This window comes from Aphelocoma coerulescens, chromosome 2, assembly GCF_041296385.1.
Source record: "Aphelocoma coerulescens isolate FSJ_1873_10779 chromosome 2, UR_Acoe_1.0, whole genome shotgun sequence".
Classification (NCBI taxonomy): Eukaryota; Metazoa; Chordata; class Aves; order Passeriformes; family Corvidae; genus Aphelocoma; species Aphelocoma coerulescens.
Window position 1 is genome coordinate 95370165 of NC_091015.1, and position 26322 is coordinate 95396486.

At 41.3% G+C, this 26322-nt stretch overlaps 1 protein-coding gene across 4 annotated transcripts in view; it reads right to left on the reverse strand.

Annotated features, from left to right (window-relative positions):
• Nucleotides 1-26322, reverse strand: part of GRB10 (growth factor receptor bound protein 10) — a 145647-nt gene that overhangs the window by 110961 nt on the left and 8364 nt on the right. Inside the window, exon 1 of one of the 4 annotated variants that reach the window (XM_069004114.1) lies at nucleotides 7536-7635. The exons of the other annotated variants lie outside the window; for them this stretch is intronic. The gene's annotated coding sequence lies outside the window, so the exon portion shown is untranslated. Of the gene's footprint in view, nucleotides 1-7535; nucleotides 7636-26322 lie in introns of those variants that run through there. 4 annotated transcript variants of the gene reach the window in all.

Genomic DNA, 26322 nt, shown 5'->3' on the forward strand with positions numbered 1-26322 from the left:
AACCTGCACTATTGCTAGTCTTTAAACATATAAACAGTGGTCTACAGCCATCTAACTACTTCTCCACACCTAAAAGTTTGCAGTCAGTTTTAAAGATTGATCTGAAGATTTCGCCTTAATCACACAGTTTGTTCCGGGAGAATTAAGCACAGATTTAAGAAAATCTCTTAAAAACCTTTTTACTTGGGGGAGTAGCATTTTCTTTTCTTTTTTGTAAGCACATCTACAGAGAAATTAAGCAAGCCACTGGAATAGCTGTTATGAAGTTGGTAAAATACTTTAAGAATAAAGAGAACTGTATTATTGGCCTCTAAACCCACCAAGACTAAAGTTTACATAAAGGGAATAAGGGAAAAGAATTGAGCTTTACACTGCAACAGTTTTGTTTATTACCACCTCAGTATTTAGCCATCAGGAAAAGGCACAACTGCTGCAAATTTAATGGTAGGTTATTTAGGACTGAGTATCAAAATACTGGTCTTTTGATGTTTCAGCAAAAGGCTCCAATTCACTTATAGCAAGATAGATTAAATATGTTCCTAAACAGTACCAGACCAATTTGTCTACTCTAGGGCGTGCTGCAGTTTATGCCACAGCCCCATTACACCAATGGAAGATCATAAATTACCTCAAACAATAGTTGGAGTCAAGACTGCATAATTTATCAAGAACCATTTGCTTCACTGCTACATTCTTCAGTATTCATTTGTTAACACTGCAGAAACAGAGGAAAGCAATAATCTCTAGATGATATCATTCCTGGTCAGTCACATATTAACACTGATTTAAGATCTCATCTCTTTTGTCTGTCTAAAAACAGTTTATCAACCTAGTCCTACCCCAGGAATACAAAAAGCCTTCGCTCACCTTTGGTCTAAGGTCCCTTGTACCACACCAACAAGTAATAAATTTCATAGGGACAGAACTCTACACCAATTCACATGTTCAGTAGATAAATATTAGGACTTAAAAAGAAAAAATAGATCAATTTTTCCTGTGCTGTTGTCTTTAAACATGATTTTTAGCATGTCACTTCTCTTCAGAGACTGTAGCTGCATACAGACATACATGTTCTTGCCACACAATTTACACAGCACAAATCTCAAAGAAGTATCCAAGTGCCAAGTTACTGCCCTTCTCCTAAAATGCCTTACATGGGGGAGGGAAATTCCAAAGGATTGTAAATAGACAACCAGCTATGTAGTCGATCACTGTTACAAAACTCGGGACATTCAGCTGAGAGAACAACTGTCATGCAACATTGAGCGAGACAGCCTGTGCACATTCGGAACCGAGCGATTTCATCTGCTTTTATTGGCTTCAGAGCTCTGCCTTGGACAGAGGCCCTGAAAGGACAGTCATGATAAACCAAGTTTCAAAGGTCATGAGACTAATTTTTGGTATGACATTCTCTAGAATAAAGAATGGACTATTGTGAGGCACAGCTTTGATGTCTCAGTCTCTAAAAAGTGTTAAACGAACTCACACCATCCAAAAGATTGCTATCAATCCTGCATGGAAAACACTGCAGGTATGCACCCTGGAGATTGTCACTGCTCTGAATGGGTTGTTTAAGTCACTATCAAATTACTCAACTAACCAGCAGATTAAGCTGTTGGTTAACTGCAAATTCTGCCCATTGCCAGGTATGTTTTTCTGATTTATCACTTGTTCTCTGCACATTCCCAGCACAGGAAACGGTATCTCGCCCAGCACTCTGGAAGCAGACACAGCCTACGCACCTACGGATACTGTGGTAGGAAAATGGCAGGGGTATGGTCACTCTGCCAATTCAGGAAGTTTTCCAGGTTCTACATGTGCCATCTGTCAAAGTCTTTAAATTCAAGAGAAAAATAATTTTTAAAACGCAATTGCTTGCAGATTAGTTAGGAGCAGGAGGAGGAGGAGGGAAAAAAAAAAAAAAAAATTTTAACCTGGCAGAGTTGCAAGACAAGCTCCAGAGCTCTTGAAAACTGGATTTATGCTCTTTTATGAAAGGTGACTTAACAAATTTGTTGAATGCTATACCCTTTTAAGTATTTCAACATTTTTCTTCATAATGTTCTGCTTTCCGCAACTGAACTACTGTGAAAGAGGGAAGGTGAGAACGCTTCAACATAGCCTTAATTTTGACCTGAAGACCTTTATCTAAGATCTCAGGTTTTACATACAAGTTAAAAATCTTTCCCTCTCTTTTATGTATACCTTTTATTCTCTCAGACACTAAGTATCACTATTCCGTGTCTCCCCACAATGCAGAATGAGGCTTAGCAGACCAAACCTGGGTTTTTCTAAGAAACTAGAACAAAGTCTTAAAACTGAATCAATCCAATATTCTCCCCTCAGTTTCCTTCAGGACCGTCTGGGTTAAGTCTACTGGACTTAAAATTTAACATCTTGAAGACCCAGGGAGAAAAAGACCCTCTCTTCTTGGCCTACACAAGGAGCAGTCTCCAAGACTTCAACCAGCTGTTCTCCTGGCTGTACGCTCCCCACTACTTCATATCATCTAGGAAAGTGCTCTGTTTTTTTCTGCAAACATGTACATATATATATATGTATGTATGTATCTGTATCACTGAAACAGGTTTACAAGATGCAGCAGTTATATGGACACACCAAGCAACCCTCTGCAACACAGGCATGAGTACCCATACTCTGACACTTCCTTACCAGTCTACTCCTATTGCCATAGTTACAATGGAAATAAAGTTGGATACAAGCAGCATGAGGCATGCCAGTGAATTTTCTGTAGTTGAAAGACCTGACAGCTAGCAATGTCCCCAGCTGCACTGAAACTGCGGGACCCAGATGTGCTTTTGCATGCAAGATCCACACAGCTTCTCACAAAAATGAAGCCCAAATGACTATGTGGGCTGAAAAGAAAGTGCCATCAGATTCCTTAGCCGGCTGGACCAAGAAGACTACAGCATCCTTGGCAGCTCACAAGTTTGCCATCAGGTTTCATCATAGCTTCAGCAATCAGTACATGCAAGGATTTGTAAAGCATCTTGCCCTCTTTTAGACATAGCTTCAGGTGGAGACTGTGTCAATTTGGAACACTGAGAACGCCCTTCTCCCTCCCCAAGGGATCACTTAGCAAGCAGGTCTGGATTCATCACCTCGAACGTTTTACTGACCACTTTCTCCGCTTACTCAGTTCAAACACACACTTGCTTCTCTCCCCAGCTCTGAATGTCCCTCCTCACATCCAAAGTCTCCATTTTGCCCATGCTGAAAAATAATACTCGGCCAGTTTTCCTTCAGACAAGTTTTTTCTTCTGAAACATCTCCCCAAACACTCCAGAATGGAATCACCCTGCAACCACAAAAGACTTAATGGCATGATCGTCAACACTCTGATGGCCTACTGAGATTAGCAGCAGGCAATATTTAAGAATAGCTGCAGCTTTCCCAATTTCTCCCCATTTCCCTTGCACGAGTTGGTATCTTCACATGCATTTTGTTACACATATGTACCCAAAAGGCATTTGCAAGTCTATGATACGGAGCAAATGCCTAACTAGAGGAATACTTTGAACATCTTTGAAAACAAAGCATTGTTCTAGCTAAAATTTCAAGGGAGTGTTGCGCACTAAAATGAAAAGCACTGTTCAAAATATAAATCATCAATCAAAAGCACTTCAGTTACGTCCAAACACTCCCACGAAACCCCACTAAAAAATCTGGTCTTATAAAAAAAGGGAATATAATTTTCTTTTGCCATTCTTAATTGCAAAGCTGTTAGTCTAAATATTACACCTTGTAAAGGAAGCCATTTGCCATTGTACTTTTGCCAGAAAGTGAAGAATCTTGGCAACGGCAATACAGGCTTTTGAAAGCCAAAACAGATACATACTTCAGAAGAAGCACAGAAGAGCTGATGCCATCCCACTTCGAGCCTTGCCAAATAAAATTAAATAAAATATATGCAGTTCAGCATTTTTTGGTTTCCTGAATTGGCCTAAAATTTTGAAAGGGCTCAAGACTCATAGCCCATGAATTCATGTTCACCTCCTGACAAAACAGTTTCACTGACAGCAAAGATAAAGTCCTGGGAGAAAAAAAGTATTTAGCCCAACAACACCAACAAAAAATCAACCGACCAACAACAAAAAAAAACAAAGCACCAACCAGAACAAACCACCAAACAAAATCAAAAAACCAAACAACAAATCCCAAACCTGTAACAAACTTTGGAAATATTTACAAAACTCTGCACTTTACTGTCTTCCTTGATCACTGAAAATCCTCTTCTGTCTCCTAATAGCTTCAAATCCATAGACCCAAGTCTAAATGAAATGTTAATTAGACAGAAACTGAAATAAAAAACTACATCATATACAGGAGACAACCCCATCAGCAAGCCATATGCAGAGGTAGGGCAGGTACAAGGATGCATGACTGGGACATGAGATGCACAGGGTGGCAGCCCAAAGTTAACTTCATCTGACAATGCCATGACTAATGGTCTCTAATTTTGCATATACAGTTCCTCACTACATCCTTTGCCTCCAGAGAACTGAAAAAACACTGTCTCTATTCACTGTGTTGTCACTGTATTGCCTTCCCTCCCCACTCCAATCTAGTCACATTTCTCATAAAACAGAATCCAAAATTTTATAATTTTGGGAAGCAGTCTAAATAATTATTTCCTTATGTTATTTTAAGCTTTTATTATCCAACCTGAAGACTTAGAGTGAAGTTATACAACAGTCAAGATGATTTAATAGCTTGTTACTGCCAAGAACAGGACAGACATCCCACTCTCTTCATCAGCCCTTGTTCTGCCTTCTTCCCCCACTTCCTCCCAGAAGCTTCATGGCACTCCCTCCTTCTCCCCCTTTTGTGTCATGTATGGTCCTTAATGAGTTCAGCTTGTGTTAATTAACGCATTTGTTTTGCTGGGTTAGTGTTCTGCTAAGGAAGCAAATGCAATAAACTTAGATCTGACAGGCAGTTCAGCTGGCACAATGCGAACGGCTGGAGACCATGAGCAAGAAGGGAAGGAAACAGGATCACCCCTCTCCAGTGGCAGCAAACTATTACATTGGCCAAGGCAACCTGTGAACTTCCATTTTCTTTGTTTACTGCCATTAGGAGCTGGCAAACCTTTCCTACTGCACATCCGTGAGAATTACTGCATTCCAGGCATCTCACAGAAGTTAAACATTCGGATAGATCTCTAAATAAAATATGAAGTTTTTCTCACAGGCACGTTCACCTTGTGGCCCCAACTCAGCTGAAGTCTGCTTTTGTTGCCTACTTACCCAAACATTGCTTTTTGCATTCAACACTCTAATGAGCCTTTGTGTTTCCAACCTGCAACTGGTGTGAATGGTCCTGCCCCCTGCTCTGCAGTGGGATTTGAAAGCCAAGGGCTCTAGACCCCCCAGCCCAGAGACTAAACTACACACAAGACATTTTTCTAAACAATTTGAGTGAGTTCATCAGCCTTGCACAGTGCTTTTTTTTAAGAAAGTCAGATCATTACAGATTCTGTCTGAAACCATAGTTTAATCTACATGCCTATCCATAAACATCCATTGGAAAGATCTACCAGACTCAACTAGCCTTTCCTAAGGTGATAAGATGGTAGCATGCACTCCTCAGCTCTTACTTTTACAGACTCCTGACAAAAGTTAGGAGAGATAATAGTTGAAATAAATATACAATGGTTTGATAGAGAGACTTTTAAATTCATAGAGTAGCAATCTGCAGCAAGGATGCCCTGTTCCCAGGTTCTGTTCCCTTGTTTCTCTACAACACTCCTTCATTTTGGAGGAGAATATTCCAAAGCAGGCAGAAACCTTTTTTCCTCTCCTGTCTGATGCAAAAGACATAGATACTAAAAAATAAAAAGAAAAACAAAGAACAAAAGGCAATCCCTGATCACATGACCTACTGATCAGTTTTTCAAGCATTTTAAGCCTGTTTCATCCAAATGATGCATTCATCAATCATTACAATTCTTCACAGCCTATTTTTCTTTACTTGGATCTTTATGCTTGAAGAAGAACTTGCTAGTTTTTGTTGCACCATACTGGCTACAGAGGGCTGACCATAAGGTTGACTTCAAAACCAAAACTCACACTTGTGCACAGAAGCTACAAGCACATACTTATCAATACCATTCACATCCCTCCTTAGGGTCTCTCCTGCTCTCCAGGGTTTTCAGGTGGGTTAAAATTCTTTTCCTGGATTTAAAACTTCATAACTGTGGACCAATGACATCAGACATTAGGGTTTTTACTTTGACAATTTACAGGGTTTACTACTGATAGTTAACACAGTAATTGTACATGTATCACTGTTACCTTGGTACAAGATTTTTTTTGAAGAGTTATTAACTAGGATTATCAGAAGCTTTTATTTAGACATCAAGTTCATGTTTTTGAAGAAAATCAATTGACAGAGGCTTCTACAGTTATCTATGATTTATGTTCATGAATAAGCACTGGCTTATTTACATAGTCTCATCCCATATAAATGGTTGAAGCTAGAAGGCAAGTTTAGACATTTCAATTCAAACTGCAAGCTACTCACTAAGATGGTATCTTTCTGAGATGCCATAAGAGGTACACTTAAGTCAGCAGGTTATTCTCAGTATACCTCATTTGTATGGTTGGAACACTCAAAAAAAGACTTTCTGCTCAGCCTCTAAAAAAAAAAAAAATCACATTCTGTGAGCAGAAATGTATTCCCCAGCATCAACAGCACGTTAATTCACCCTCGAAATAATTTCGTGGTAACTATTCCCAAACATGATTTATTCTAAAGAATTCAACTGTTGAAACAATTCTGACAAAGACACCACCATAGTAAGCAACAGTAGCAAGTAGCAAAAATAAAAAAGCAAGCCCCTTTTACTTCTCATGCACAGCAGGGTAAGGGTTACCACAGAATGACTTGTAAGTGATAACAGAGCCAGGAGAGCCCTGGACTACACCAACCCCAAGCAAGCAGGCAATGACCAACTCTGCTGCTAGTTGCAAAGAGAGCAAGGAAGCAACTCCAACAAATACTGTGCTGGCTCTTGAGATGAACAGAAAATCCTGTCTCTTCAAGAGGGCTATAATAAACAAGTGCAAGGGATAACACACAAATTAAAGCAATGCATACACCCTTGATTGACTGGAACATAAAAAAACTGTACCCAGTTTGGAGACTGCACTCATTCACTCCCATGCAATGAAGCACCAGCAGTGCCAAAGCTCACTCAACTGCAAAAAAACTGCTTTTTAAGATACTGATGTCACAGATACCCCATGTGTGCTTTAACGCTGCCTCACTAGCAAATCACAGCAATCTCTTCTTAGAGCAAAGAGACCATTTTGTAATCTCAAATGCATTTGCTGGCATTATGCAACACACAAGCTTCAAATCCACGGGTGGCTTATGGTTAGCAGCAGGCAATCAGTGCCAGCTTTCAGAACACAACTAAAATGTTACTGGTGCTCTATTCTTGAATACAGGCTAAGAATTTCTATAAATAAATAAATAAAGGATATCAGCAATGCAAAAGTCTTTCTTACCCTCTTATGTTTTTTAGCCCTTGAAAAACAGTTCCAAGCTGACATCTCAAAAGCGAGTGTGCTGACCTACTTGCAAATGTAACACCACCCTGGGACAAACAGGGCATAGCTTTTTCAAATAAGTGTAAACAATACAGAAAACAAACCTACATAACAGGTTAATATTTTGTAGAAGGGCTAATGTTCAACAAAGCTGAAATCTGGCCAACTGATCACATGTTTCATGTGCATTACTGAACACTTATTTATTGCTATTAACCTGTACCTGCAGAGACGAAGAAAGAGCGTACTCTTCCTTTGATTCTGAAGGTCACAAGGTGACCAAAATCCCAGCTTAATGAAGGCTGTGGTGAGGTTGCAAGTGTCACAGCTTCCACCAACCCTTTCAAAACGCGGTGTTGGAAAGCACAGGGAAGAAAACTGAAGTAATACCACCCAGGCTTCATAGACTATGTCAACTTAATTAGAATGGTATTTTGGCAGTACCAAAAGATTACATATCGAAGGCTGGGTAGTAGGCCAAATAACTTGACTGGAGTACTTTGCCAAGCCACCTACATTAAGAGCTACTTCCCTGTACTTGCAGGGTGCCATGAAGGAAATCTGTTGTTTCAGGGCTTATGAGGCTGTTTAACAGAGGTATGAAGTGTTGAATATCCCCACCACTGAAGGTTAACTAGATATGAGTTAAACAAGGAACATCCCTAGTTAATCTTCAGACTCCGGAGCTACCAAAGCGGAACGTTTGTTCTCCAAGGGTGCAGGCTCCAGATGTAGTGCCTTCCCTGTGTACCAATGTGCTTTAACCCACAAAACACTCGTACTCCAAGCCTGGAACCCACACACAGGTCCCATCTGCATTCTCCCACCTCCAAGGTTGTCCAACTGGTACTGGCAGCAGTGGAAAGGAGGGAGAGAGAGAACAGAGCATAAGTGTCCCCACACACAACATCGTTTTATAGGCCTGGAGTTTGCCCACAGTAGCAAACCAACATCCAGGCTGTGCATGGAGCTGACCACGACACTATTACAGGATATGAAGGCAGTCACACACCCCCGGTGGTGGTATGCGTACAGGAGAAGTGTACACGCCTGCACTGCCACATCAGGGAGGAGAAACAGGCTCTCCTTATGTGCAGTCCATCTCATTCCACAGCAGCTATCCGGATGTCAGAGAAAGCTGGGGCTTGCCTGAGCTGAGCTCAAGAAGCCACTTGCACCCTATACAATTCAATGAAGCACACTACTGGAGCACCTGGTTCTTTCCATTGACAAAAACAGGAATTTAGAAAACTGATTCAGATGTAGCCATCCATGATCTGGAGACACAAAACCAGCCAGAGGAATCCCTCCTCAGTGTACAGCACCTAAACTTCAAACTCTCAGCACCTCTGGACAAGACTGACAATTATGCCAGACCAGTCACGCACTATCCCCAGACTTTTGGTCTCTGTACTGCAGAAGTCAGTCCTGACAAAGCTTCAGTTTCTCCCAGCAGCTTTAAGGGTTTAATTTCACTCAAGTGTGTGTGTCTGTATAATACATATATTATACACATATATTGCACACACACTTACATGTGAGTGTAAACTCTATAAACAGATGAAGAGATTCTTTAGCAGCAACATAGAATGCAAGATGACATGGCAGAACTCAGTCAACCTCATGAAAAATGAAAAATAAGAAGTCTCAGTTCTCTTCCCTGAATTTCTTTTGCTGTTTGAGGCAGAAATTTTGTTCACACTTTGCTCTTCCAAAAAGTTCTCCCCCTTCAAAATACACTGCAGTGTAATAAAACAAAACATTTATCAAAGGAGCAGATGAGCTCTCTTGCAAAAGCCTCTGTGAATATCAAAAATTTGAATTTCTAATCACTGCTGTTAATTGATTAAATAACAATTCAAAAATGGTTTCTTGCTACTTTGTATTTTGATCTATGAAAGCATTTGCTCATCATTAATACAATCAATTTGACAGATGCATCAGAAAAGTCTCGATTTTCATTTCAGCCTCACTAATTAGCGGTTCTATTTTATTAAAAACCAGCTCTGCATGAAGAGATGGCTTCACACAACTGCCTGTTTTACACAAATACCTCCCACAGGCTTTCATGCTACTTTCTGTCACTGGAAGAAAGAGAAAATTCCCTTCACCTAATGCTCTGATGCTTACAGATCTCAGCAATCACTAGCTTGTAATATTCCCCATCTCCTTCAAATGGACAGCAGTACCACAGAATTTGCCACCAATGCCCGATATTGCCTCCTCTTTATGGCATTATTGGTCTTAGATAAATTACACTATGGCTTGGAAACTATCACATTTGTTTCCTGCAACATCTTTGCCTACGCATCTTTTCCAGTCCAATAACTCGTATAAGTCAATAGCCCAAAATGAGCAGCACAATTTTCATGAGGACTCTCCCATTTAACTAAATGACAACCTCCTCATTATACAAAATCAAAAAGCTTCTCTCCAAAACACAAGACAGAAACAGAAGTTCATTGAAGCTGGATGCCTCCCAAGAGTCAGGTTTGAGAAGGCTGCTCCATACAGAAGTGCTCTTCTCTCTGTGGCAGGTGATGATAGCCACTGTTCCCAGCTGCAGAACTTCCTAGTGTTGTCTCCTAAGCTACAGGCATACCCTCATACTCTGACCCTGCAGAAGTGCAACAACACATTGCCTAATGCAGCACCCCAGTCAGTGTCAGTGGGACAAGCAAGCAGCAGGGATGACACAGATGCAACTTTTCCCATGACAGCAAGTAGCAGCACTTGGTCAGAAAAGATCTTGCAGCTCCAGTAAAGAAATGCAGGATTATAGAAACCCACTACCAATGCATGGGGAGGGAGAAATATTGAGCACAGCAGGAAACAAGCACCTGAACTGCTCCCATGATCTAAGGGACAGGAAGACAGGGCTGGTTTTCTACCAGACTTTGATGATAGATCCCTAAGTCTTTATATAGATCTCTGTCTTAGGCAGGTTAAACCTTTTAAGACTTAAATCTCTAATGAGATCCACTTTTAAACACACCAAAAAAGACAACTGGAAAGCACAGAATCCCTCTGCTTTTGCGCCAAGTCGGAACGCAAACAGCTCCTTCTGTGGAGGCCACATGTGCCAAGAAGGACTAGGCTCCAGCTCCTGGCACTTGAGCAGCACTGAAGTTTTCATTCTCTGGATGGAAAGTACAACACTGCTGATCATTTGCTCTGCAGACAAGTTAAGAAATCACCCCGTACAGTCAGACAAAATTAAGTAATTCACTACCATTCACTACCAGAAACCTCCTCCCTGATATCCAGTGACAGGATGTGTGGGAATCGTTCAAAGCTGAGTCAGGGGAGGTTCAGACTAGATACACAGAAACACTTCCTTTACCAAGAGGGTAGTCAAACACTGGAAGTGGCTTCCTAGAGAGGTGGTCACTGTCCCAAGCCTGTCAGTATTTAAGAAGCCCTTGGACAATGCCCTTAACAACACACGCTTTGACCTTTGGTCAGCCCTGAAATGGTCAGACAGTTGGACTTAATGATCACTATAGGTACCTTCCAATTGGAATGTTCTATTCCACTTAGCAGACATTCAATGTTCCATTCAAGGAACACTCTTTTATACCAAAATGGCATTACGTGAGTGAATGGTCTTAACTGAAGTTCAGAAAATTCTCTTCCTTTAATTTGTAAATTTTTTTTCTGATACAAGTCAGGCACTGAGGCAGCACTGCAAATAACCACTTCTAGAAATGTCCTTCTCAGAGCACACAGGTGCTCTCTTGCCATCAAATTTGAGTTTATGGAAAAAACAACAGTCAGCTGAGAAATGGTAACCCTCCCCTCAACAACCCTATTCTGTCTCAAAATAAGAGTAAAACCAGTCAGAGTCAAGAGCAGTTTAGGAAAAACAGTTTTATTTGACATTGAAATGGACTGGGAAGTTCAGGGGATCAACTGCTACGTCCAAGGTAAGGGGCTGACAACATCCCACAGCCATCTCAGGAACCATCTGACCCCCACTGCCACAGTGCCCCACATTTTACACACAATTCCCCCTTCTCATCCTGCACCTTCACTTTCAGCATGTGGCTCTTGGCTAAAGCGGGCCAGTTTGCACTGACTGCTGACCAGTGATGCTGGCCATCGAGGGACCAGTTAACAACATGAATTTCACAAGCCCACAATTACAAAACAGATATGAGCAAGTACTCTGTTGGCAATTAGAGCTCCAGCTTTATTTTATTTATTCTAGTATAAGAACAGATGTTGCAGTTATTCAAAGGTTTTCACAACCTTAATTGCTGACCTTAATTGTTGTTAATCTTTCCCATGAAGTGGAGACAGACAGACGCCACCCGTATTTTGTGAAGAAGATAGTGAGCTGCAGGGTATGAATAATAAAAGACAGTATTGTCTGCCTTCTCCCTCCAGTGTGAAATACAAGGGTACTGGGATTGGCCGGCAGCATGGAAGAAAAAGAATGAACAAATGACTCAGCTGTTTTATTTATTTTTTTGAGGGATGCATCTGCTACAGGGTTGAGCCTTGACACTGACATTTCTTCCCCCTCCCCGGGAATGGGTGAAGCTTCCAAGTGCCAGCTAAGGAAGTGCTGTATTTAGCCTTCACGACGCCTGAAACAGCTGATACACAAAGCACCCCGTCCACCTCATTGAGCATCACTAAAGCTGTAGTATTAAGAAGCAGAGTGTTGAGTTTCATAGGGCAATATTAGGTTTCATAAACAAGCTCTCAGACTGGACAAAAAAGCAGCATTTAATTATGTGCTAGAAACATTGCAAAAGATACATGAGAGCTTCCCAAGTCTTTTCCTTTGCTAGTGGGAAGCTTGCCTGACTTCTTACTCAGGTGTGGAAATTTTATATCCATCTTTTTCCTGCAGAGCTTGGAGATTTAAGTTTTCTAACCAAGTACATTCCTCTGACTTTGTTCTGCCAAGTGTACTCGAAGATGTTAACTTGGTGTCCCAGTAATTTGAGACCAGGCAACGCAGAGGAGGGACACAAGTCCAGAAATGAAACACAGGATGTACTGATGCTGTAACAGGCATGCTCTATAACCTAAGGCAGGAGCCCCAGAAGTCAGGAGAGTGAAGATCAATTTCATGTTTACAGTTGCCTTCAAGCAAATGCCTGGAGTGAACTTGGTGCACAAGATTTAACCCAAAACCAGACTAGAATGGCATCAGCTACCAGCTCTGCTGCAACATACAGGAAATCAAGTCTTTCCCCCACCTCTCACATCAAAACTCACCTTAACTGCAAACACCTTCAAGGACTCTTGACAGAAAGAAAAGTTAAGGACTGTTTTGGTTTTAGTTCCTTAAGAGACACTACATTTATTCATTTAAAAAAGTCAAAATAAAGAAGCCAACCAGGCACCATGTATACTAAATAACCACTCACAGATTACATTTTAAGAGCAGCATTAAAACGTTGTTATAAATTGCACAATGGAAGGAATTCAGTCAAAATTTCTAAAGGAAAACATCAAACTACCAAGCTGTTAATTGCTGTACATACCCTGTCATACCTAAAGGGACTTGGACATAGCATGAAAGATGCTACGTTACATCAGTTTTTAGAAATGAGTTCAAGGTAAATCCAGGGAACTTAAAAATCAGGAAAAAACTTCTTTTCTGAAAGAACTAGCTAAAACTAGATAACACAGACATGAATAATCAGTTAGATAGCATGAGCAACAGTCAGTACACCTTCGGCAGAAGTTATTACTCAAATCTACCCAAGGTTTATTATGACACTGGATAAATGAGACACATGTCAATATTAACCCTAGTGACTCTTAAAAGGACCTGAGCTGCTGCACCTTGCAGGAGTGGTTCCCCCCTTAATATTGAGCCAAAGGATAACAGTTAAAGGTAGGAAAACATGGAGCTTTTTTCCATACAAGGAGTCTTCAGAATTACCATAGTGGCCATTCTTTTCAACACATCCTTAAGCTCTCTGAAATGTGACAACCAGGGAGGTGACATGAGGTTTGCCAGCAGTATGGTGTGTTCAGTCAGAGCTGGAGCTTCATGCAAAGCACAGCAGAACGATCTCATGATCACAGGCAAATGGGTAGCCAAAAGGGCAACTCTGATTTCATTTCCACAAACTCAAGCCAATGTGCTAGAAGAATAACCCTGCCTGTGTGTACCACTGAAGTGTCAGGAGTCTGAAGTCTTGTTTGAAGTATCATCTTAGAGGAAAGAGGGAGGGGAGGAAAACAGACAATACCTCACAAGGAAATACAGTATTAAGAATCAAGGAACTGCCACAAGCAAAGCAGAATCATGACAAGTCATTAAATCCAGGGCACACCCACTTCTTGAAAACTGTGGGCTGTTATGACATTGAAAGGGTAAAACAGAATTAGAAAGAGTACAGAGAAGAGGAATTCCTAAAGCAGAAACTAACAGTCCTGGATCATTTGGCACAGAAAAGAGACAGCTGAGGGAAAAGAAGGCAGACATCAAGTCAGTTATAGAGGATATGGAAAAAGTGCCCAGAGAATAAGCATTCCCCCTCAAAAGAAAAATTCAGAAAATCTGAAATCGATAGGAAACATGAAAATCTTTTCCAAGGGGTGACTGGATTCATGAATGTGTTAAAATAATATAGGCAAGCACTGGAGACAGCTCATAAGGGATAGCAATGATAGTAATAGATGTGCACACTCCAGATAACTGCAGCACAGCTCACCACGAAGCAGAAGGGTCTAAAAGCAGAGAAAAACTCCTTGCAGGCTTTCTACCTAAGCAACTGCAATTCAAATCAACATTTTTCTTTTTTAATTAATATTCCTGGCTGAGAACTGTGAGCACTAGACATTAACCTAATGGGGATGGTGGTGAAGGAGAGCTGGAGGAACAGCCACATCACCGCGGTGCCGAAGCACCACCTCAGCACTGCCACACTGCATCCTCCAGAAAACACTGCACCAATCTAACAGATTTGCACCTTTAACTATTTGGCACAGACCTAAAAACTACAGTTGCTAGGCATCCTCCATGTAACATTTACTTTAAACAGCAAGTCCTGCAGGCTGCTGCAGTATGCAGAAGGTAGAATACATGTAGCCCACAAGTTGACAAGCACATGCCTAAATGCTGGCTCTCCGCAACACACAACGTGATCCGCTTCGGCAAAGTGCCTCTCCCACTATTTCCCTGGGAGTCTACTACATCCATGATGTGATACGTTTTACCACTGAGTACAAAAGGTGCTGTTTTCATAATGGGCATCTAGGAAGACCCCTCCTTTTCATTTCAGGCCAGGACAAGAGCAAATTGAAACCTAAGGTTTTAAAGTACATGATTTCTGCGTGATTAAGGAAACCTGATTAAGTCCTCCCAAAATCACAACTTAAGGCCAACACCATACTGAAAGCTGCTAAGAGACCACAGCTGAACAAAGCCTTGAACACGTCTTATCAGCTTTTTATTTTGAAAAAAAATGTAGAGCTACTTTCAAAACAGCATGAGAGTCACAACACCAGAAAGATCCTGGCTTTTTCATGTTCTCAAAATAGCATGCTAGAAAGACGTCTACAAATATAGAAATTTTAGGTGCATTTTGCTTTCATCTCGAGCATCAGCTCAAGTCTATCCAATGCAGCGTTTGCGTAAGGCTCCATAAAGCATTCCCTCATCCACAACCCCACTCTGAGCGGTGGCAGAAAATTGTGATCAGATGCAGCCAATCACTTGAAAGCCCTCCAAGACCAGGGGATTTGGATGCTGGAGCATGCTTGTCCCTTCCCCATCGTCCCACACACACTGTACACTGAGAAATTCAGATTCCTCTAACTTGCTTCACTGAAATCCAAGCGGTCTAATAGAAGGTGGCAGCCAGCAGCATCACCAAAAATAAAACCATCAGAGAGAAACTAGTGAAGTGTAAAGTAATGCTTTGTTTCAGGAGGTTAAATGTGCAAGTCATTTTCACTGTACTTCTTGACACAGAAAACCAAGTAGCAGCAGCAACAAATTTCGGGAACCATACTCCCTGCTTCTGCATTCCCAGGAGGCAAACCAAGGGAAAAGCAACTGTGTTCAAACAGCCCCTCTACTCCTTGACTGCCCAGATTCACCCTTGCTGCCCTTCTGTGGTGCAGAGTGAAGCTCACTCGCTGTGTCAGGGAGAGCACCGCTCCTCACCTCCCGCTCCCTGCCTTCTAGGAATTTCGCACACCAACACTGGCGGATTAGGAGCTGTAATGCTATTAAACACTGCAATATCAAAATGTGAACTAAAGCACATAAAGCCTGCCTTAAGAGGAGGGGTATTTGGGGGTTTTTTGAGGGTTTTTTTTAACCTCTGGAAAAGCATCTAAGGAAAACAGCGAGGAAGCAGTGTCAAAACTGGCAACTCCACAAGCAAAACAGGCAAGTTTACGTGCGCATTGCAGCCTGCCTGCTACTTCAGATTACTGATTGCAGAGCAACAAGTTATTCTCTCCCTAATTGGGTCCCAGTCTAAAATAGTCCTGTTATTTTTAGTACAGTACTTAAGTGTCTGAACTGTGCCCTGTACTGCCAAAGCTGGCATGCATCCCTGGCCATACCAGAAATTCCGATATTAAACAAGAACACACATGCCACATACCCAGGCCGACGTCTGTTCTTCTGCCTTGTCTTTAGTGGGCAACTTTAAAGACTTTAAACATTAACAGCCAGCCAAAAATGGCACAGACTTATATGCTAATTCTGCATTTAAAGCCTTTCTCCCAGCTACTGTGCAACAAGAGAATCAACCCGGCAAAGGAAGACTGAGGGTTGCAATACCACTGATTAGTTAGAGACAGTCAGTTTGCTTTTAGGGCACAGATAGAAGATAAGAATGGGATTATTAAATCCCATTTTGCTTGGTTTGAGTCCATACAAGTTCTGGGCTACTGGAGGAGAGGATAAATCCAAAATGCACTCTAACTCACCCCTCTTCTGTCCCCTTCCACACTGTACATACACTATTAAATTTAAACTAGTCAAGAAACAAAAGGCCTGTGTTAAGTATGTTTACATACACCACAGAAGGAGGATTATGTAAGCTCTGTCTCACAAACAATATGCTTCTTCTGCAGAAGAAATTGATCAAAGCAAGACCTGTGCATGCTCCCAAGTCAGTCTTCCCACCTTCCATCACAGGGGTGACAACCATCCCGCAGCATGCTAATTCTGGAGTGCAGGGAGCAGAACAAAATCCAAAATATCCATAGGCTGTTTCAACAAAGCCTACCTGTCACTGTGAGCTGACTGTCCCTCACCTTGTGTTTCCACTGTAATCTCGTTTTTGTTAGACCAGGAAGAACAAGTTCCCAGGAGGAATTTACTCTGTCCTTTTACCAAGTACTTTGCAGCAAGGAAGTCAACTCTATGAAAGAGCTTTAAAGACAAAATCCTAACCTGAAAGACGGCTGCCAGCCAACAAAAATTTGTTAGTCTCTATTACCACTAGACCATCTGTTCTTGAAACTGTACGTTCCTTTTCAGAAGGGTTCTTATTTTGTGAACAGCATTAGCATTGTTCACTCTCTCCACTCTGTCAACATCCCCTTATCCAACACGCTTCTAGATCTGGTGGTGACATAAGACTAAGCCTGTAGTTTATCATATCATTATCTAGTCATTTTGGGTTCATCAGTATATTTCAGTACTTTCTATTTTCAATTATTCTAATCTCAGACAGTAGCAGAAGCAACATATATAAAACGTTTCATGGCTTCTGAATTACGGCTGGGCTGATCGGGGGCACCAACTAAATGTTGTTCTCAAACCCAAGTCTGAGAAAAAAGCTGAGGCAAAATTTCAGCCTTTTGGCATTTGCCCTTTAACCATTTCAGTATATTCACTCTGGATGAAAGAATTTGCTTTGTATTTGAAGAGAGCCTTCTGCCACTGAGTGTTCATTCTCTCTCATCTCCAGATTTTAGTTAATCCTCAGACCCAATATATTTAAGTTTTACTGTTGCCCACACAAGACAAAAAACAAGCAACAGTTAGTCTGTCTGCCTCGTTAGGTAGAGAGGTCAAGCAAAGTCCATCCATCTGCACTCCAGTAGAAGAGCAACAGCCTGCAGACAATTATTGCAATACCAAAATAAGTGAAAGTGAAACAAGACACATCAAAAACTCATTCTGCAATTCCACAGCAATAAAATAATAATTAAGGGAAAGGTCAGCCAACTCAACACCTTCTCAAAAAAGCTACAGGTAACAAGACCAAAACAAAAACCAAAACCAAAACAAACCCCCAAAAAAAAACCACACTAAAAAAAAAGACCCAAAACAAAAGAAAAAAAAAACACAAAAAAAACCACAAAAAACCAACCAATCAAAAAAACCCCACCACTAAAAAACAAAACAACCGCAACAAGAAAAAGCCCCCAACAACAACCAACTCAAACTATTACTAGTGATGATAGGAGAGAGAAGAAAAAAAAAAAAAAGATGCATCAGCTTTCTCTCAAATTAGCTGGTTTTCATGAAACTCAGGAATGAATTGAACAGTTTGGATTTTTTTTTTTTAATGCTTCACATCATTAGCAGTCATTTTTGAAAGTTCATAGTGGATTGACAAGGTAGCAGAGGCTGGAGAATGGCAAACAGTGATTTCCTACAGAAGTGGGAGGGGAAAGGAGTGGAAAGAAAAACATTAAGAATGATACTTCTTGCTTAATTCACACGTTTGCCACTAAACCCATTTTCTAGGGCCAAAAAGAAAATAAAAGATTGAACTCAACAAAAACTGGTTGTTCATGTATAAGCCAAGTCAAACCAACTCAACATCCTGCTACGTCAGAATAATGTATTTTAGGAACACAGAAGCAGCAGACACTGAATCTGAATCTTGACATTAGCGAAACCACATCAAAAGATTCAAACTGCATTCTTACAAAAAGATAAGAAAACTTTGTCATACTGTTATCAATGCAAACAGTCATGGCAGATTTGAAAGTGACTGGGCAACTGCACTGACTTGCATCTGCTTGGAACGTCAAAAAAACCTGAAATACTCACAAAATAGCCTGACATACTGAATAACCTTTGCAGAGATCTGCCCTGGTCCCACACTATTCTAACACTAACGATCTAGATAATGAAGGAGAAAATGACACTTATTAAACTTGGGGAAGCTGCTAACTTAAAGCAGTCAGCTTGCTGGAAGACTTAATTCAAAGCAAGTTTTAGAAACTAGAAAATTCTTTGTTGAGAAAGAGGCAAATACCATAGAGGAATGTATAGAGGAACATATGTGAGAATCATGAAGCAACAGTTCTGCTCTACTTGTGGCTGGTAAAGCTTCCAGCACGAAGCTGTACCCGATCTTCAGCAAATTTCGGAAAAGATCAACTGGAAAGAATCCAAGCAAAAGCAATAGGAACATCACAGAATTAGAAAAACATGACATCTGGGAGGAAAAAAGAAAAAACAGAATTAACTGGAGCTCAGCCAAAAGAAGCAAAAGTAAGGGTCATGGTGAAATCTTTCAAATCTATGAAAGCGTGCTGCAAAGAAAGAGGGAATACTGTGTTCTCCATGCCCACAACTTTGAGAAGAAACAGAAAGGTTTAGAAAGCAAAGATTTAGGAAAACATAACTGTACTGGGTGGAGTGAGGGCATAGGGAAAAGATAAAAGAGAAGCACCAAGTCAAAACTGATAAAGGGGCAAAAAAACCCCAGTGAGTCGACAGCCAAAATCTGTGAGGAATAAGCAGCTTTCCCAACCACTGCCACCAAGCTGCCGTCAGAAACACACCTACACTCCAGCTTTTCCTTGACTAGTTGACCTGTGTAAAGTCTCCTCTCCAGATCTAGCACTGTGCTACAAGAAAAATAAGCTTAACAGATGCATTGTCTCCTCTCTTTCTTCAAAGCACAGTACCCAAAATGAGAATACCAACAACCTGCATACCTACTGTAACCTTCAGGGCTGAAATGACCAAAAAAAAAAAAAAAAAAGAAAAAGAAAAAAAAAAAAAAAAAAAAAAAAAAAAAAAAAAAAGAAAATCCCAACCAAGTTAGAACCTTAGGTGTTAAAGTATCTTTTAAAATCTAACACAGGCACTTGCCTCTGTTGATACACGGATCCAGCTATGTCCTAACACTACAAACAAACCAGAACCTGAGAGGAGAGAGGCATGTGGGCCATACCCTCAAGCCCTATGAATTTTACTCTTCAGTCTTATTCTGGAGGACAAATAGCAGAAACACCACTTTGACTGTAATGTCTATGTGCATTTTTTAATGCTTAGCCTCAGTCTACAAGCTGTGGATCAAAATCTTATGGTTCCACTGCCCGTCAGGTTTTTGAAGAACACATGGAACAGAGAAATTTCTTCTTGCAGAAGAGAGTGGAAGATAATAATCTATACATGGCTACCCCAGGACAGCTAACTCAGTCAGTACTGAAAGGTGCAATCCTATCACTCTGCAGCTTGGCACTAACACTTACTCAGTTTGGGGGGGCAGGGGTAACCAACAAAACCTCAATCCCTTCCATTTTTTTTTTTTTTAGCTCACGGACTGTGAGCACCAGTGTATTCCAAACTGCATTTGCATTTGTTCTCACTATGCAAAACCTCTGGGAATATCTACAGGAAATGAACTCTGATTAGACATAACTGCAAGCACTATCATCTTATTCAGCCAATTTTCTCTCTCCAGCCCCTCTCCCCATACACCACTTTGACCTCCACCATTTGCATCAATGGAAGTAGCTGGGGATAGGCATTTCACAAATCTCCCAAATCCAGCACTCCTGGGTACAAGACCTATTTCAGCCTTTATCCATGCAACTGGAAGATATTTAAGCATGCCACAGAGGCTTAAGGGAGGCTTTGAAATTGCATTTGCTTTATACTGTGCATGTCAAAAAGACAGTCATTTGTCATCTTTTCTTGAGTATCCCTGAGTAAGATGCTGATGCAGAGATAAATATTCATAAGGCTAGCTCATGCAGTTTTCCTCAAATCTGAATAGATCCAACTCCCTCTTGTATTAAGAAGTATGAATTATATGTAAATATCACAGCAAAGGAAGATGTAGGAGTTAAGATCAGGTTTCTGTGCATGGGAGGGACCCACTGTGGATTTACAGGATTAGTGGCAGTGCCCATCCCTCTCCATCAGGAATGACCCTCTGCTCTCCACTTCGCACATTTACAACTGCAGATACTGGGATCTTGGAGCATGAGGCTGACAGTCCACAAAGGCAAAGCACAAGTCACTCCTAAAGAGTGACAGGGCTGGAAAATAGAAGAAGGAAAAATAAAATGATTTTAAAAAATAAAATCAATCGGTGTAGACACTTTAAGTCAAGAAAGGTAAGCACATACTGCCATTTCATGGAGTTCCACTGTGCCACTGTTTGCATTCAGCAGAAGCACTTTTGCTCAGGTGCCTCACCATGTGGTTATCCCTGGAATCCCTGGCTGTCCAAACGGCCACCAGGCCACAAGACACCCAGCACATAAACATCCACTCAAAAGTAACACTTGTGGTTTAGACCAGGACAGAAGCCAGGCCAAGTTTTAGACATGACTTAGCTACCTGTATCACAAGCAGGATGTTTACTATGCACTGTGGTATAAATACTCCTTCTCTCCCCATTTTTTTCCTAACACTTCCTCCACCTTTGGAGAAGCCATCGTCTCTGAGAGAATTTAACTTCCACGAGCTGGGACGTGGGAGCAAACACAGAGTGATACAACCATCACGCAGGCAACACACATCCACCAAAAACTGCAGGCTTCTCTCATACAGATGCCTCACAGCAGCTCCAAGAAAGTGTTAGCATTACTCCAAAAAGATAATCATATCAGTAATCATTTTCAGAGCCATTATTTAGCCATGCTGTGAGTTAAGACATTCCCCCACCCATCACATCATCTTTACCAGAGGAGGGTGGGGGTGCAGCCTACTTTGCCTTTTCTCCATATCCCACTAGAAAGACATACGACTGTGGAAGTCAATTTGATTCCTTCTCCTCTCACACTGCTGAGAAGTGGATGCACTATGAGAAGGGAAAGAAACTCCAAAAGATCAAGAGGATGAAAAAGTTGAGTTGCATCAATACTGCCCTTCTTTGTGCCTCCTCTTCTAGGTTCTCAGCATGGCTCCTAAACTCTCTCCTTTATGGCAGCTTTCCCTCTTCCCTCCCAATGCTACAAAACACACATATGAGCAGAGAGGTCACTTAGAAACTGTTAATCAAATGCTAAAAACCAGACTGAAATGGTTTCTAATAGTTCTTTTTTGGTATGTATCACAATAAAAATAAGATCCAACCATTTTTAGTTGGCCTTCATTTATATTCTTAGATAAATTTTACATCTCTAGTCTGTATTCAGTTTTTCCTCCCTAATAATGAGATGGCTCGATTCTTTCTTACAGGATGCAAAAGGGCAGGAGATCTTGTGGTGTTTCCCAGTGGAAGATGACATGATAATTCAAAGCTTTATAGGTTAGGTCAGTGTTAGGATACAGCTACTTCAGGATAAAGCTACTCTGCTTTAGTTTTTACAAATGCTGTTACTTCTTCATTGACCAGGTAAATCTTTAGGAAGATTACTGCCATGCTACAAAATCATCTCCATTGATAAAATAAAACATTCGCGATCCAGGCTGCACTTAAAGCAACAAGGTTGTAAAGAGACTCATCTAATAAAAGTGGCAGAAAGTCATAAAAATTAATTTAAGCTACCCAGAGTATTTGGTTAATTTTAAACTGCTAATGGATTTCAGAGACAGCACCTTGGGTGAAAGTCACTTTTATTAAAACCTTGCAGTCCCTTGGTTTTCTAGGGACCTCACTTGACATGGCTAAGGTGCCAGGTATCCTGAGTTACCCCGTTACAGCACTACTTTTAAAAGGATCCCAGAAGACTATACAAAGAGACTTAACCCGAAGCTCCCCCCTCCAAGCCTCTCAGCTCCATGCACAGCCACAGCCCTGCAAAGCTTCCACACTACCACCAAGCCCAGCAGCCCCCCAGCCCCACTCAGAACTTCAACACAAACCAGCCCTGCATGCACCACATTGCTGAAACGCTTCATCCTAACGCCCCAGGGATTCCAAAGAAGTGTTGGATGTTGCATGCATTGAACTGCAGAGGAGATACACCTCTCTCAGAAACCATAAAAGGGCTATACATATATGTGTTCCACCTCAGAAACCTCCAGGCTTTCAAAATGGTAAGTCAGGATTTAAAGAGTTCTTGAGCTCCTCACACAATGCACACACGTCCTTGCTTGGTTTCACAGTTACAGCTGCAGAAGTAGAGGATATTGGCAGGAAGAGGTGACTAAGACCAGGTACTGGATGATCATTGCCCACACAACGCAACAATTTATGGCTCTAACACAGCTTTAGGCAAAAATTCACTCTGACCACACCACTTGATCTGTAGTCGAACACTGACTTTAGACAAGCCGCAGTTGCACACAGGAAGAAAGCTTCAGTCCCCCTACACTTTAAAAAAAATAAATAAAACAATTAATTTTAAAAAGTACTCATCCCATGAATGCTTCTCTGGCTGGATGAGTCTTCTCTGAACCACTGCCAAAGTCAGTACAGATGTGACATGGCTGAAGGCAAGCACACAAGTTGGCCAGATATCCTGAGAAGAGGAACAAACTTGCTATTTGTATGCAACCACATTAGTGTGCCCATGAAATTACTGCTCATTCATTACTTCCTTTGCCTCAACAGCCCCAAAACCTAACACAGCTACACAAAGCAACTGAAGCATTATGAGTAGCATTTGTTATAAAACCTGAACTTCATTCAGCAGCTGATAGAGAATGCTCAAAGTAAAACACAGGGTATGAGGAGAACATTTAATACACATTTTGTCACTCTCCAAATGACCTTGCAAGAGACAGAAACTGTTTCTAGATGAGGCAAGTCCCTGTAGTAAAGGCTGAGAAAAGATCCCTTCCTCTATCCATCTATGAGTCCACAATATAGTGGAATTGGTATCCAGCCAGAAAGACTAAGCTAGTCAAAACTCAATCCTTTTTGTGCTAAAATTATGGAAAACACTACTCAGAAACGTTTCTGAAGAGAAACCCCAGTTACTGCTGTGCAATCCTGAACCCAAGAACCTGAACTCCAGGCCTTCCCAAACTCTGTTTGGTAAAATGAAGAAAATCCATGACATGTCACCTTGCCCCCAAAATCATTCCACATTTACCACAGACAAGAATAATAACTGAAATTACTGAAGAACTTATTTTGGTTTTCAGTCTGCAGGGTTGTTGGTTGGTTGGTTTTTTTTCAGGCTAAAGCAGGCCAGCCTTAGCAGGGCTGAGAAATTGCAGCTCTAAGGCAGCCCCTCAAGAGTCACAGGAGCTCACAGGCAAGATCTGCCCCACAGCCATCAAGACCACTTCCTATCAGACTCCAGAGCACTCACCTCAAATGCCTTTATTTGACTTTGGCTACAGAAATCCTTCTTGATCAGAGCAGAACGGCTAAACCAGTTCACAGGCAGTTCTAGGATTCTGAGACTGGGAACAGATGAGACATTCCAGGAAAAAAAAACATTTCAGCTGGTAACTGGTCCGAACCAAGTATGTTTTACCACTACGTTTCAGAGCAAGTCAACCAAATCTCTGGTGTTTGAACAGCTATTATGCTTGCTATTTCTCGTAATATGAATAATGATGGATTTATTACCAGTTACTTCCTCAGTTGCTCTGTTTTATGACGATCATATAATAAGATACAGCTACACATACCTTACATAATCTTCTGAAACTGTGAAGGTGATTTTTTTATCTTCTTTAAATGTACAAGAGCAATAGTAACATTTTTGTTACGGCTGAGTTGCTCAATAAAAAACCCCACCTAGCACTGACATATTTCATATTCATTTTAAGAAAACAGCCCAGCAACACAGGTCCATTTTATTAAAAAAAGAAGTAAAATTAAGGCCAACATCACTTTCATCCACATTCCAGGGCAGCAAAGAGATCAAACACAAGGTTAACCCCCACACATTGCAGAAAACTCCCTTTAACAGGTAAAGCTTGCAAACACAGGCAGGCTCTGGAAACCCTCTACAAAGCCAGGTCTAGTCTTTAGCTTGCTTGCTTGTGTAGCTCCATAAGATTTGTTGAAATGCACAAAGAAAAAAAAAAATTTTTGCTGGGTTGCCAAGCTGGCCCAGCAGTTTGCTGCCACTGAAAAAAGATGGGACCTATTCTTCTCTTTCTCGTTCCTCTTCCTTTCCCTGGAAGGGCACCTCACCTCAGCTGCCCCACCACATTCTTCCAAGAACTGATCCTATCCTTTAACCCAGAAGAAAACCAACCTCAGGAAAAACAAGTACACAGTATAGCTTTCCTACCCAGTTAGAGAGTCAGCCATGCACACACCAAGCAAACCACCAAGCCCAAGGTAAGACACCCAAACACTCCAACAAAAACATCATCTTTTGGTAACAGTGAGCTCTTAACATGACCCACATCCCTTGAGAAATGAAGATCTGCCTCTCTTCTAGGGAAGAAGTTTCTTCACCTCTTCAAATTGTAGACACACACAAAAAATCAGTATTTCAACACTCAAAGAGGTAAAAGGGATCTGCCTCTCTGACAGCTGCAGGTGTGCTGCCTCCCTGAAACTCTACCAAAGTTGAGCACTGTTAAATTGAGCTGGAAGGCAACTTCACATCACCCTTAGATATTGTCACCTTAGCTCACGTGAACTTAAATGAGACCCCTGGGGAATAAACCTTGTTAAGGAAGAGCTGGACTGTTGGACATGAGGGACCCAAGAAGTCCTCAGAGATGAATACATGCAAAACGAAGTCAGGCTGTTACAGCACAGAACTCTTTCACTGAATTTTTTAAAATAATCCATTTTCCAAACACCTGTGAGAACTACTTCTACTCCTGGGAAGAAGAGTTGAACCATTAACAAGTAAATGAAGACAAATTACACATTTGCCAAAATTAGTTAAGGTTAAGATTAGCAAGACATCTTGCAATGCCATTCTTCTACTGAAGGCTGGTATCAATACTGTTTTTCAAAGACCACTGAGGAGGAAAGTTATCCAACAACTCAACCAGGTGTTACAACTGTTACCACACACCTCAACTGCAGCAGCCTTTGCAATGCTCCTCTGACTTCCAGTGTGTTAACAGTGTAATCCACCCCTGCTAGCAAGGAGCTCCACAGAGAACTTTCCTGACCTTTTTTAGCATCAGCTCTAGAACAAAAAAATGCATGCCGAATGTGAAATAAGTCTGAGTACACATTAGAGATGTCAGCAACTTGAACAGCATTTGCTCTCCACTCCTACAGCTCATCTCATAGTCTCGCTGCTCAGTTCTCCTGAAGCCTTTTGGAAAATAAACCCAACGCCTCTTGGAAACCCTTTCAACTGCTAAATGTGATGACTATGTGTAACATTATAATAGCCTACCAGTAAAGTGCATCAAAAGAATCAGTTCATGAAAGTCACGTATAGACTGTGACATTCCAGTCTAGTAGAGCATCGTAAAGGGCTATTTTGATTGCTTTCCTCACACAGGGCTGTCCTGGTTTCAGCTGAGGTAGAATTATTTTCTTTCTAGAAGCTGGTACAGCACTGTGTTTTGGATTTAGGATGAGAATAATACTGATAACACACAGATGTTGTAGTTGCTGTTGTTGTGCAGTGCTCGCACCAAGTCAACATCTCTTCAGTTTCTCACCCCACCAGTGAGGAGGCTTGGGGTGAACAAGAGGCTGGGAAGGGATACAGCCGGGACAGCTGA